Source organism: Erinaceus europaeus, chromosome 11, assembly GCF_950295315.1.
Source record: "Erinaceus europaeus chromosome 11, mEriEur2.1, whole genome shotgun sequence".
Lineage (NCBI taxonomy): Eukaryota > Metazoa > Chordata > Mammalia > Eulipotyphla > Erinaceidae > Erinaceus > Erinaceus europaeus.
In genome coordinates, this window is record NC_080172.1 from 70893497 (window position 1) to 70907413 (window position 13917).

Below are 13917 nucleotides of genomic sequence, written 5' to 3' on the forward strand. Positions count from 1 at the left end.
AGCAGGGCTGCAGATGTCTTTCTCTCCTCCTCTCTGTCTTCCCCTCCTCTCTCTATTTCTCTGTCCTATCCAACAAGGACAACAGCTATGACAACAATAACAACTACAATAAGCACAACAACGGCAACAAAATGGGAAAAATGGCCTCCAGGAGCAGTGGATTCCTAGTGTAGGCACCAAACCCCAGCAATAACCCTAGAGGAAAAAAATAAAATTTATAAGAAGGTGAAAATTGGATGACTGTAGGGTTTTTTTTTTTCCATGAGAGTACTGCCCAGATCGGATTTATTGTGGTGCTAGGGACTGAACCTCAGAGCTCAGAGTCTCAGGCTTGAAAATCATTTAGATGACCATTATGCTGCCTCCTGAGCCAAGAATTAATATGCTTAAAGCAACATTTTATACTGATACTTTAAAAAAAATAAATCATCTGGAGGCGGAGCTACAAGCAGCAGATCGACTTCTCTCCTCTCCTCTCCTCTCCTCTCCTCTCCTCTCCTCTCCTCTCCCGGATCAACTAGGAATACCAAAGGAGACCACCCGGACCGAAACAAGACAGGACTAGAATGACCACAGGAACCTGTGAGTACAAACACGTGTGGCTGGTGACAGAGAGGAGAGAGGAGCCTAAGGAGAGATTAAGTGACTGCTAACAGTTCAGCAGTTTATCAGTGGAGACACCACCTCCAGTCTGCTCCACCAACAAGGGGACAGCTAAAGGGAGGAGAGAACTCCCCAGAGACTCACCAAGTGCAACTCTGAGTCTCCATTGCTACTACCCTCAGAATCTGGAGCAGCGACAGGGAGGGACACCAGGGGACAGAGATCTAACCAGGAAACTCAAGAGAAGACCTATGCCTTGGTGGCATAGCTGAGGGGCTGTGAAAGTCTCTTTGCATAACCACTGGATTATCTCTGCCACACCCTGCTTTATCTCTTGGTCAGGAGTCAGTGATTAAGCTAAGAAGCCTATTGGTAGTTTAAAAGCCTTTAAAAGCCCTCAGGCTCCCATAGCCTACAGGGAAGAAAAAAAAAAGAGGCTTTTAAACCACTGAGCTCCAACTCAGAGATTTAAATGCTACTGAAACAACTGTTAACTTCCACCACTCTGAACCCTTTAATTAACTTACTTAGACACAAGTCAATCCAGGCAATAGTGATCAATAATTTGAAAAGTACTGATAAAGGGAACTCATGACATAATATATAAAATGGTTAAAACAACAAGAAAAAATATTGGAGACTCGAATCAGGACAAGAGCCCAGCTAAAAGTCCTCCAGAGGGTGAAGCACAAAATAACGAGTTCAACATCCAAACATTAGCTAAGGAAATAATAACAGGAGTGAGTAAAGAATTTGAAAAAATTATAATCAGAAATACAGGAACAACAAATGAGAATATGGAAGAAAATTCTAATTATCTCATGGTTATTAGAGAGCTGAAAGCTGAAATCGCTGAGCTAAGAAGGCAACTAGCTGAACAAGCTAAAACAATATCAGAGCAGGGCAACAAAATAGATGAACTCCAGAAAACAGTAGAGGGCAGAGAGAATAGAATCAATGAGGCTGAAGACAGAATTAGCAAGATTGAGGATGAATTAGAGACAACTAAAAAAGAAGTAAGAGATCTCAAAAAGAGATTAAGAGATGCTGAAAACAACAACAGAGTCCTATGGTATGACTTCAAAAGAAACAATATACGCATTATTGGCTTACCAGAGGAAGAAAGAGAAGGAGAGGAAGAAAGCATTTTCCAGGCCATAATAGCTGAAAATTTCTCTAGTCTAGACAACATCAAAGACATAAAGATTCAAGAAGCCCAGAGGGTCACAAACAGAATTAACCCAGACCTAAAGACACCAAGACATATCATACTTAGAATGGAAAGGAATAAGGATAAAGAAAGGATCCTCAAGGCTGCAAGAGAAAAACAAAGAGTCACCTACAAAGGAAAACCCATAAGATTAGCAGCAGACTTCTCCATACAAACACTACAGGCCAGAAGAGAATGGCAAGATATCTATCGAGTGCTCAATGAGAAAGGCTTTCATCCAAGAATACTATATTCTGCTAGACTGTCATTCAGACAAGATGGAGGCATCAAAACCTTCTCAGACAAGCAACAGTTGAAGGAATCAACTATCACCAAGCCTGCCCTGAAAGAAGTTCTGAAAGGTCTCCTATAAACAACCAGACCACCACAAATAGGACATATATCAAAACACTCTAAAACTCTACAAGAATGGCGTTAAAATATCTTCAATCTTTGATATCAATAAAGGTCAATGGCCTGAATTCACCTATTAAAAGACACAGAGTAGGAAGATGGATCAGAAAACACAACCCAACAATATGTTGTCTACAGGAAACTCACCTAACTCAACAAGACAAACACAGACTTAAGGTGAAAGGATGGAAAACTATCATACAAGCCAATGGCCCACAAAAAAGGGCAGGAACAGCTATTCTCATAACTGACATGATAGACTTTAAGATAGATAAGATTAAAAAAGATAGGAATGGACACTACTTAATGCTCAGAGGATCAGTCAATCAAGAGGACTTAACAATGATTAACATCTATGCACCCAATGAGAAGCCATCTAAATATATCAAACTTCTACTGAAAGAGCTACAGCAATATATTAACAGTAACACAATCATAGTAGGGGACTTCAGCACCCCGCTCTCTCAACTTGACAGATCATCCAGGCAGAAAATCAATAAAGACACAAGGGAGCTAAATGAAGAGATAGATAAACTAGAACTATTGGACATTTTCAGAGTCATTCATCCCAAGAAACTGGAATACACATTTTACTCAAATCCACATGGATCATTCTCAAGGATAGACCATATGTTAGGCCACAAAGACAGCATCAGCCTATTCAAGAGCACTGAAATCATCCCAAGCATCTTCTCAGACCACAGTGGAATTAAACTAACACTTAACAATAAAAAAAAGATTAGTAACAGTCCCAAAATGTGGAAGCTCAACAGTACACTTCTTAACAACTTCTGGGTCAAAGAGGAAATCAAGGAAGAAATCAAAATGTTTCGAGAGTTCAATGAAAATGAAGACACAAGCTATCAAAATATTTGGGACACAGCTAAAGCAGTCCTAAGAGGGAAGTTCATAGCTATACAAGCACACATTAGGAAACAAGAAAAAGCACAAATAAACAGCCTGATTGCACATCTTAAAGACCTAGAAGAAGAACAACAAAGGGGAGTCAGGCTGTAGTGCAGCGGGTTAAGTGCAGGTGGCACAAAGCACAAGGACGGGCATAAGGATCCCGGTTTGAACCCCGGCTCCCCACCTGCAGGGGAGTCGCTTCACAGGCGGTGAAGCAGGTCTGCAGGTGTCTATCTTTCTCTCCTCCTCTCTGTCTTCCCCTCCTCTCTCCATTTCTCTCTGTCCTATACAACAACGACAACAACAATAATAACTACAACAATAAAACAACAAGGGCAACAAAAGGGAATAAATAAATAAAATAAATATTAAAAAAAAAAAAGAACAACAACAACAAAGGAACCCTAAAGCAACGAGAAGGTCAGAAATCACTAAAGTTAGGGCAGAAATAAATAACATTGAGAATAGGAAAACCATACAAAAGATCAACGAAAGTAAATGTTGGTTCTTCGAAAGAGTAAACAAAATCGACAAACCTTTAGCCAGACTCACAAAAAAAAAAAAAAAAGGAGAGAAGACCCAAATAAATCGGATAGTAAATGAAAGAGGAGATATCACAACAGACACCTCAGAAATTCAACATATCATGTGAGGCTTCTATGAACAACTATATGCCACCAAGCTAGAGAACCTGGAAGAAATGGACGATTTCCTAGATACCCACCAACTTCCAAAACTAAGTAAAGAGGAAGTGGATAACATAAACAGGCCCATCACAGCTAATTGAAACAGTTATCAAAAATCTCCCCAAAAATAAAAGTCCTGGACCAGATGGTTTTACAAATGAATTCTACAAAACCTTCAAAGAAGAACTAATACTTCTACTTTTAAAAATCTTCCAGAAGATTGAAGACACTGGAATACTCCCTGCCAGCTTCTATGAAGCTAACATCACCCTGATACCAAAAACAGACAGGGACAGGACCAAAAAAGAAAACTACAGACCAATATCTCTGATGAACATAGATGCGAAAATATTGAACAAAATTCTAGCCAACTGGATACAGCAGTATAACAAAAAGATTGTTCATCATGACCAAGTGGGCTTTATCCCAGGCATGCAAGGTTGGTTTAATATATGTAAATCAATCAATGTGATCCACCACATCAACAAAAGCAAGACCAAAAACCACATGGTCATATCAATAGATGCAGAGAAAGCCTTTGACAAAATACAACATCCCTTTATAATCAAAACACTACAAAAAATGGGAATAGATGGAAAATTCCTCAAGATAGTGGAGTCTATATATAGCAAACCTACAGCCAACATCATACTCAATGGTGAAAAACTGGAAGCATTTCCCCTCAGATCAGGTACTAGACAGGGCTGCCCACTATCACCATTACTATTCAACATAGTGTTGGAAGTTCTTGCCATAGCAATCAGGCAGGAGCAAGGAATTAAAGGCATACAGATTGGAAGAGAAGAAGTCAAACTCTCCTTATTTGCAGATGACATGATAGTATACATAGAAAAACCTAAGGAATCCAGCAAGAAGCTTTTGGAAATCATCAGGCAATACAGTAAGGTGTCAGGCTATAAAATTAACATTCAAAAGTCAGTGGCATTCCTCTATGCAAACACTAAGTTAGAAGAAATTGAAATCCAGAAATCAGTTCCTTTTACTATAGCAACAAAAACAATAAAATATCTAGGAGTAAATCTAACCAAGGAAGTGAAAGACTTGTATACCGAAAATTATGAGTCACTACTCAAAGAAATTGAAAAAGACACAAAGAAGTGGAAAGATATTCCATGTTCATGGGCTGGAAGAATTAACATCATCAAAATGAATATATTACCCAGAGCCATCTACAAATTTAATGCTATCCTCATCAAGATCCCAAGCACATTTTTTAGGAGAATAGAAAAAATGCTACAAATGTTTATCTGGAACCAGAAAAGACCTAGAATTGCCAAAACAATCTTGAGAAAAAAGAACAGAACCAGAGGCATCACACTCCCAGATCTCAAACTGTATTATAGGGCCATTGTCATCAAAACTGCTTGGTACTGGAACATGAACAGACACACTGACCAGTGGAATAGAATTGAGAGCCCAGAAATGAGGCCCCACACCTATGGACATCTAATCTTTGACAAAGGGGCCCAGACTATTACATGGGGAAAGCAGAGTCTCTTCAACAAATGGTGTTGGAAACAATGGGTTGAAACATGCAGAAGAATGAAACTGAATCACTGTATTTCACCAAATACAAAAGTGGATCAAGGACTTGGATGTTAGACCACAAACTATCAAATACTTAGAGGAAAATATTGGCAGAATTCTTTTCTGCATAAGTTTTAAAGACATTTTCAATGAAACAAATCTAATTACAAAGAAGACTAAGGCAAGTATAAACCTATGGGACTACATCAAATTAAAAAGCTTCTTCACAGCAAAAGAAACCACTACCCAAACCAAGAGACCCCTCACAGAATGGGAGAAGATCTTTACATGCCATACATCAGATAAGAGTTTAATAGCCAACATATATAAAGAGCTTGCCAAACTCAACAACAAGACAACAAATAGCCCCATCCAAAAACGGGGGGAGGACTTGGACAGAATATTCACCACAGAAGAGATCCAAAAGGCTGAGAAACACATGAAAAAATGCTCCAAGTCTCTGATTGTCAAAGAAATGCAAATAAAGACAACAATGAGATATCACTTCACTCCTGTGAGAATGTCATACATCAGAAAAGGTAACAGCAGCAAGTGCTGGAGAGGGTGTGGGGTCAAAGGAACCCTCCTGCACTGCTGGTGGGAATGTCAATTGGTCCAACCTCTGTGGAGAACAGTCTGGAGAACTCTCAGAAGGCTAGAAATGGACCTACCCTATGATCCTGCTATTCCTCTCCTGGAGATATATCCTAAGGAACCCAACACATCCATCCAAAAAGATCTGTGTACACATATGTTTTGGGCAGCACAATTTGTAATAGCCAAAACCTGGAAACAACCCAGGTGTCCAACAACAGATGAGTGGCTGATCAAGTTGTGGTATATATACACAATGGAATACTACTCAGCTGTAAAAAATGGTGACTTCACCGTTTTCAGATGATCTTGGATGGACCTTGAAAAAATCATGTTGAGTGAAATAAGTCAGAAACAGAAGGATGAATATGGGATAATCTCACTCTCAGGCAGAAGTTGAAAAACAAGATCAGAAAAGAAAACACAAGTAGAACCTGAAATGGAATTGGCGTATGGCACCAAAGTAAAAGACTCTGGGGTGGGTGGCTGGGTGGGTGGGGAGAATACAGGTCCATGAAGGATGATAAATGACATAATGGGGGTTGTATTGTTAAATGGGAAACTGGGGAATGTTATGCATGTACAAACTATTGTATTTACTGTTGAATGTAAAACATTAATTCCCCAATAAAGAAATAAATTTAATAAATAAATAAATAAATCAAGGGGGTCGAGTGGTAGTACAGCAGGTTAAGCGCACGTAGTATAAAGCACAAGGACCCGCGTTAAGGATCCCAGTTCGAGCTCCAAACTCCCCACCTGCAGGGAAGTCGCTTCACAGGTGGTGAAGCAGGTCTGCAGGTGTCTTTCTCTCCCCGTCTTCCCCTCCTCTCTCCATTTCTCTCTGTCCTATCTAACAACGACGACATCATCATCACCACCAACAAAAACAATAATAATAACAACAACAGTAAAACAACAAGGGCAACAAAAGGGAAAATAAATAATAAAAAGATATTTAAAAAAAGAAAAAGAGGGAGTTGGGCAGTAGCGCAGGGGGTTAAGCCCACGTGGCGCAAAGCCCAAGGACCAGTGTAAGGATCATGGTTTGAATCCCCGGCTCCCCACCTGCATGGGAGTCGCTTCACAGGCGGTGAAGCAGGTCTGCAGGTGTCTATCTTTCTCTCCCCCTCTCTGTCTTCCCCTCCTCTCTCCATTTCTCTCTGTCCTATCTAACAACTACAACATCAGTAACAACAACAATAATAACTACAACGACAACAAGGGCAACAAAAGGGAAAATAAAATTTCAAAAAAAAAATTAAAAAATAAATAAATAAAAAGAAAAAAGAAAAAGAAAAAATAAATCAAAGCAAAGCAAAACAATAGAAACAACTTCACATATACCACACACAGTAAATCCTATATATTACCACTCATTTTTTTCTGTTAGGCCCTTCTGATATATACATATTATCATGATTTCATTTTTTAAAATTATTATTATTGTTATTACTGTCGTTGTTGTTGGATAGGACAGAGAGAAATGGAGAGAGAAGGGGAAGACAGAGAACAGGAGAGAATGATAGACACCCGCAGACCTGCTTCACTGCTTGTGAAGTGACTCCCCTGCTGGTGGGGAGGATTTCATTTTTTTTAACATCAGATGGGTAATGTGCCAAATGTTGTAACAAGGCTTATGGGTGGCATATCTCGTGCAGCCTCGTGAAAGCCCAGTCATCATGCTTATGAACTACAAAAAGATCATGATTTCATTTTTTGTTATTCTTTTCTCCATCATCACATATATTTCTGACATTAGCATGATGAGGTGCTTTTAAATTTTTCTACTTGAGCTGGTGTGCATAAAATTGATTATATTATGGTTATCTGACAACAACAAACAGTCTGAGGGAATGCTTTTGATTGCTTTATTTTTGTTTCTCTAAGCTTCTTCTTCTCCTTCTTTTAACTTCAACACTACAGGGAAAAAAAAAGAAAAGAAATAGATGCTTAATTACCCTCCACTTAGATTCACTGTTAATATTTAGTCATATTGTTTCTTTTATCTTCCTCATATTAATTTGCATTCTTTGGTTTATATGGTTTTTAAAAATCTAGACATGCACCACAATTTTTCTATTCTAGGTGTATTTCCTCCCTAATTTGAGGCCAGACCCCATAAACCTATTACCAGTTTGGATACAACAAATGACACTCAACACTTTAACAACTGGGAGAAAGCCTAAACTAGTCAGGTAAACAAGGGACTACAAAAGTGGGAAAAGGGCAAGAGACTGGCTCACTTGATGATGACCATTTTGGTCACTACCAGACCACCCCATCAGCAGGGGCCCTTGTCAGGGAATCCTTGGATTCTCCCATAGGTACAATGGGCCTAAATCTCTTATAGACTCCACCGTCACTAGTCACTTTCATTATAAACCCTATTGTGGACTTCTTTAGGACTGTACCCTCATTATGAACTATCATTGCTAAGCACTGACCCACTCTTTAAAGGGAGGCTGAGTCTTCCTACTCTGCCAGAAAGACTAGTCCTAAAATGAATGCAGCCTAGAATGTTCCCAGTTGTGACCACGCACTGCGATCACAGACTGATAGAGACTCAGAGGTTATACAGGCTCCTCTGCTAAATATGAATATATATGGATCCTAGGTTAGGTCAACGTGGTAAATAATTAACTCTATTGATGTATTTCCTTCAAGTTTGGGAGCTACTCTGTGCCCTGATTCAGCTTTCTAGTACTATTCTCAATTCTGACACCATCTTCGCAGACAATATCTTTAGGCTGCCTTCATGTTAGTTATCAAGCTTCAGCAAAAATTACTAGTAATGGGCCCCTAGGAACATAGCTAAAATAGACTTCCTAGCTGCTTTTCATCCTAAAATCCCTATTCTCACTTACTCTACTCCTACTTTTTGGTTCCCATTTATTAAACATTTTGTCCTGCTTTATATCTTACTGCCAAGTTGCAGATGCTACTGTGATTTCATCCTAAACACCCTGGGCAGATGAATTTACCAGTGTGTCCAGGAGCCTCACCTCTCCAGAGCCCTACCCCACTAGGTAAAGAAACATGCTGGGAGTATGGATCAACCTGCCAATGTCCATGTCCAGCAAAGAAACAATTACAGAAGCCAGACCTTCCGCCTTCTGCATCCCATAGAGAATTTTGATCCATAATCTCAGAGGGGTAAACATTAGGGGAAGATGACCAGAGGGTTCTGAACTCTAATTCCATCAGGACCCAGAGAGAGAAGAGAGGAAAAAAAAGAAAAGGGGAAAAAAAGATGCTCAGAAGTAGCAGGTGTGACTTAGAAAGGAAGAGAAGGGGGCTAGGCGGTTGGCACACCTGGTTAAGCGTACACATTACAGTGCACAAGGACCCAGTTTCAAGCCCCTCACCTGCAGGGGTAAAGCTTCATGAGTAGTGACATAGGGCTACAGGTCTCTCTCTCTCTCTCTCTCTCGTCTGTCAATTTCTGACTGTATCTATCCAATAAATAAATAAATAAAGATGATAAAAATTTAAAGAAGGGAGTCCGGTGGTAGCACAGCGGGTTAAGCGCAGGTAGCACAAAGAGCAAGGATCAGAGTAAGGATTGGGTTCAAGCCCCTGGCTCCCCACCTGCAGGGGAGTTGCTTCACAAGTGGTGAAGCAGATTTGCAGGTGTCTTTCTCACATCCTCTTGTCTTCCCCTCCTCTCTCCATTTCTCTCTGTCCTATCCAACAACAACGACATCAGTAACAACAACAATAATAACTACAACAGTGAAAAACAACAAGGGCAACAAAAGGGAAAATAAATAAATATTTTTAATTTAAAGAAAAAAAAGAAAGGAAGAAAAGGCAGGACCATAGGAAAAAAAGGTCAAAAGTTAGATATCTAGATAGATAATAGAAATAATAGTCGGGAGTAGAGTAGTAGCACAGCGGGTTAGTGACGCGAAGCGCAAGCACCTGCTTAGGGATCCTGGTTCGAGCGCCCGGCGGCTCCCCACCTGTAGGGAACGCCCTTCCCTGCAGGTCTACAGGTAGCTATTTTTCTCTCCCCCTCTCTGTCTTTCCCTCCTCTCTTGATTTCTCTCTGTCCTATCCAACAACAACGACATTAATAACTACAACAACAATAAAAAACAAGGGCAACAAAAGGGAGTAAATAAATAAATATTAAAGAAAAAGAAATAATAGTCAACTCATATCTGTGATCTTCGGAGAACTAATACAGTTTCCAACAGAGAGAATGGGGACACAGAACTCTGTTAGTGGGAAAGGTGTGGAATTATGCCTCTGTTATCTTATAATTTTTTTTTATTTCTTTATTTTCCCTTTAGTTGCCCTTGTTGTTTTTCATTGTTGTCATTATTATTGTCATCGTTGTCAGATAGGACAGAGAGAAATGAAGAGATAAGGGGACAACAGAGAGGGGGAGAGAAAGATAGACACCTGCAGACCTGCTTCACCGCCTGTGAAGAGACTCCCTGCAGGTGAGGAGCCGGGGGATCAAATCCTTGTCATGTGCGCTTAACCCGCTGCGCTACCGCCCAACTCCCATCTTATAATTTTATAAACCATTAGTAAATAAATAAATAAATAAATAAATAAGTCTAGGCATACACCTCAATTTTCAGTTCTTTCTCCTCACTTTCTCTCTTCTTTCTTCAAATTTAAATATTTTAAAAGCTAAATTCACAGCTACAGAGTTGCAGCAGCTGTGTTTCGCGCTCCTTGGTCAATCACCCAGGAACTCAAGAAGACTAGGGTTTCTTTGGGAACCCACCAAGTCACCAGAGAAAACCTAAGATTGTTCACTCTGCATTTTGTAGTCACGGATTTGCCAGCCTTTGCACTGGAACTACTTTGCACTGGACTCTCCTGGTCCTCCGGCCCTCAGACTTGCAGTGGGAGTAATCCATCAGCTCCTCTTGGCTCCAGTTTGCAGAGGATGGTACTTAGCAGCTTCCACAATTACATATGTCAATTCTTCTACATACTTTCTTGACAGAGGACTATTATATTCTCTTTGAATTTCTCTGTGTATATCCTATCAGTTCTGTTTTTCTGAGAAATTGACTAATAACACTTTTTCTTCAGGGAAGGATTTTCATACAGCCAGAGGAACTAGATGTTCAGGAAAAGAATGCCTTATTGTTGTCATAAACTGCAGCACATGGCAAGATCATGCTTTTCTAGAAGGGCAATGTACATCTCAGGAAACTCACAGGAACTTTGTAGTAGAGATTCATTAAGACTGAAGGGCAAGAAGCCAGAGGTTGACTCAGATGCTAGCTGAAGCTCAGCCTGCTGTGATGAACATCAGCATATGAAGCTAAATACTACTTTTTGTTACAAGATATTGTATAATCCCTACAAGTTCCATCCATTTGGGGTGACTGTGCTTATGTCTTTATCTGATTTATTTTGCCTAGCAAAATATCCACTATTGGTGGTAATATGGGTAGGTAGATTGGCACACCTGCTAAGGAAAACAGGACAAAGGCTCTTCAGAAATTAAAAATAAAACTATCAAAGTAGCCTAAATAAATAAATAATAAATTAAAATAACAGCTAAATTCACACACACACACACACACACACACACACACACACACCAACACTTCTCTTAGTTTCCCACTAGTGACTAAATTTCAAATATATGCTAACTACCAAACACCCATGACAGTGATGTTCACTTGTCTGTAATGCTTACTTTGGCCAACAGAATTTAATTCTGTTGGTGGGGAGGAAGGAAAGAAGGAAGGAAGGAAGGAAGGAAGGAAGGAAGGAAGGAAATGAAATGCTTACTTTGGCCAACAGAATTTGGTTTAAATTCTGGAGGTGGAGAAGAAAGAAGGAAGGAAGGAAGGAAATAAAAAAGAAAGAGGAAGAAGCTGCACTAGGAGGCTTATCCCTAAAGAAAAATTCCTGATGGATTTTGGCAAAAGTTTCAGCTGGAACACTTTACATTTCTGCTCATCTCAATTCAGGAACTACAATTAAGAGGAGCTAAGAGTGTATTCTCTTAATCTCTCCCTTTTTTTTTCTCTGGCACTGAGGGCTCTGATTGTGTGCACACCATACTGGCTAAATTTTAAGAGATAATCGTAGGAGTTCTTAAAAACCAGATAAGAACACACTACATTTAACTTGAAACATATATATTTTCACCAGCACTTAGTGCTAGCTTCCCTGGTGGTCTAGTGGTTAGGATTCGGCGCTCTCACCGCCGCGGCCCGGGTTCGATTCCCGGTCAGGGAAAGACTTCTTTTCCTTCTGAATTTCTTGCAATAACTAACTTAATTTTCACCAGTCTATTTCATTAACCACCTTAAGTAAACATACTTCAACAAAAACGCTAAACAGGACTTGGATAGGAGCTAGTGTACTGCACCAAGGTAAAAGACTGGGATTTTGGGAAGTTTTTAGGTCCTGAAGCATGATGGCAGAAGAGGACCTAGTGGGGGTTGAATTGTTATGTTGTGTATGTACAAACGATTTTATTTTACTGTTGACTATAAACCACTAATCCCCCATTAAAGAAACTTAAAAAAAAAAACTTTTGCAACAGTAGAAAAAGCCCAGATTAAATATGACTCCTAATTATTTATCCTGCACTGTCGAAACATTAGTTGACTAATGAAATTCCATAACACAGTGAAAACTGGTGTCTTTTCTTTTTTTAATTTTTTAAAATTTTTTATTTATCGACAAAACCATAGGATAAGAGGGATACAGCTTCGCACAATTCCCACCACCAGACCTCCGTATACCAACCCCTCCCCTGATAACTTTCCGATTCTTTAACCCTCTGAACCCAAGATCATTGTGGGATGCAGAAGGTCTGGCTTCTGTAATTGCTTCCCCGCTGAACATGGGCGTTGAAAGATCAATCCATACTCCCATTCTGTCTCTCTCTTTCCCTACTGGGGGAGGGCTCTGGGGAAGCTGAGCTCCAAGGTACATTGGTGGGGTTATCTGTCCAGGGAAGTCTGGTCGCATCCTGTTAGAATCTGGAAGCTAGTGGCTGAAAAAAGAGTTAATATACAAAGTCAAACAAACTGTTGGACAATTATGGACCTAAAGGCTGGAATAGTGCAGATGAAAAGGTTGGGGGGTCCTCCATTTTGTAGAGAACTAGCAGGCATATTTTATATTTCAAAGGGCCTGTAGCTATACTAGTGTTATTTATTTATTTTTTTCCCTGAGCCTGAAATCTGATATGCAGGTGAATCCTAATTATTGTCTGGGGAGATGATGTCATGGCTGGGAAAAGGAACAGAAAGCTAGATCAGGGAAGAGAGTAGCTCCCTAATGTGGGAAAGGGGTATAAATATTACTGTAAACCCCATCAATTTGATGTGATCTGGGAACTGGTGGTGTCTTTTCTTCACTTGGCAAATAGATAATATGTATCCAAAGCTTAAATATGTGCTCATCTTTTCATCTGTAACTATGTATTTTCTTCAAGAAACACTCTCAAATGGGTAAAGAGGTCTGTATAGAACTAACTCCCGACTCACGGGATAAATTCTTAACTGGTCCATTGAATTTCAGAGGCCTCCTTGAAACGAGAGGACCAAAATAAATGATTTATTTTTCTCAAAACTAGGAAGCAATAAGAAACTACTTCATAATTTTCATTTGAATAGAAGTCCTAGAGACTTTTTAATCTTTTAAATTTACTCTTGAAATAAATTTCAAAATTTGAAGGAAATTGAAAGCGAGGAAACAAAATTGGGTGAAACGATTCTCATAAGAAAACAGATCAAGTAATTCTTCATGTGCGTTGGTGGTATAGTGGTGAGCATAGCTGCCTTCCAAGCAGTTGACCCGGGTTCGATTCCCGGCCAACGCAAGTGTGTGTTCGTTTTACTTCTCCAAAAAGTCGGTAAGTCGGAGGTAAGCAAAATCGGTTTTCACCATGGAATCCATGGGGAATGTCTCCTAATGGTAGTCTACGATGTTTTCCAGTTGCACCACCTTCAGTCA

At 39.7% G+C, this 13917-nt stretch overlaps 3 non-coding genes across 3 annotated transcripts; 2 read left to right on the forward strand and 1 right to left on the reverse strand.

Annotated features, from left to right (window-relative positions):
• Positions 1 to 7564: 7564 nt before the first annotated feature.
• Positions 7565 to 7669, reverse strand: LOC132541652 (small nucleolar RNA U13). The gene has a single exon (XR_009552780.1). It is a non-coding gene; the product is annotated as a small nucleolar RNA U13 (small nucleolar RNA).
• A 4445-nt stretch (positions 7670 to 12114) lies between these two features.
• On the forward strand, positions 12115 to 12186 carry TRNAE-CUC (transfer RNA glutamic acid (anticodon CUC)). Its single transcript has one exon. It is a non-coding gene; the product is annotated as a tRNA-Glu (tRNA).
• A 1525-nt stretch (positions 12187 to 13711) lies between these two features.
• Positions 13712 to 13783, forward strand: TRNAG-UCC (transfer RNA glycine (anticodon UCC)). Its single transcript has one exon. It is a non-coding gene; the product is annotated as a tRNA-Gly (tRNA).
• The last annotated feature ends 134 nt before the right edge of the window (positions 13784 to 13917 follow it).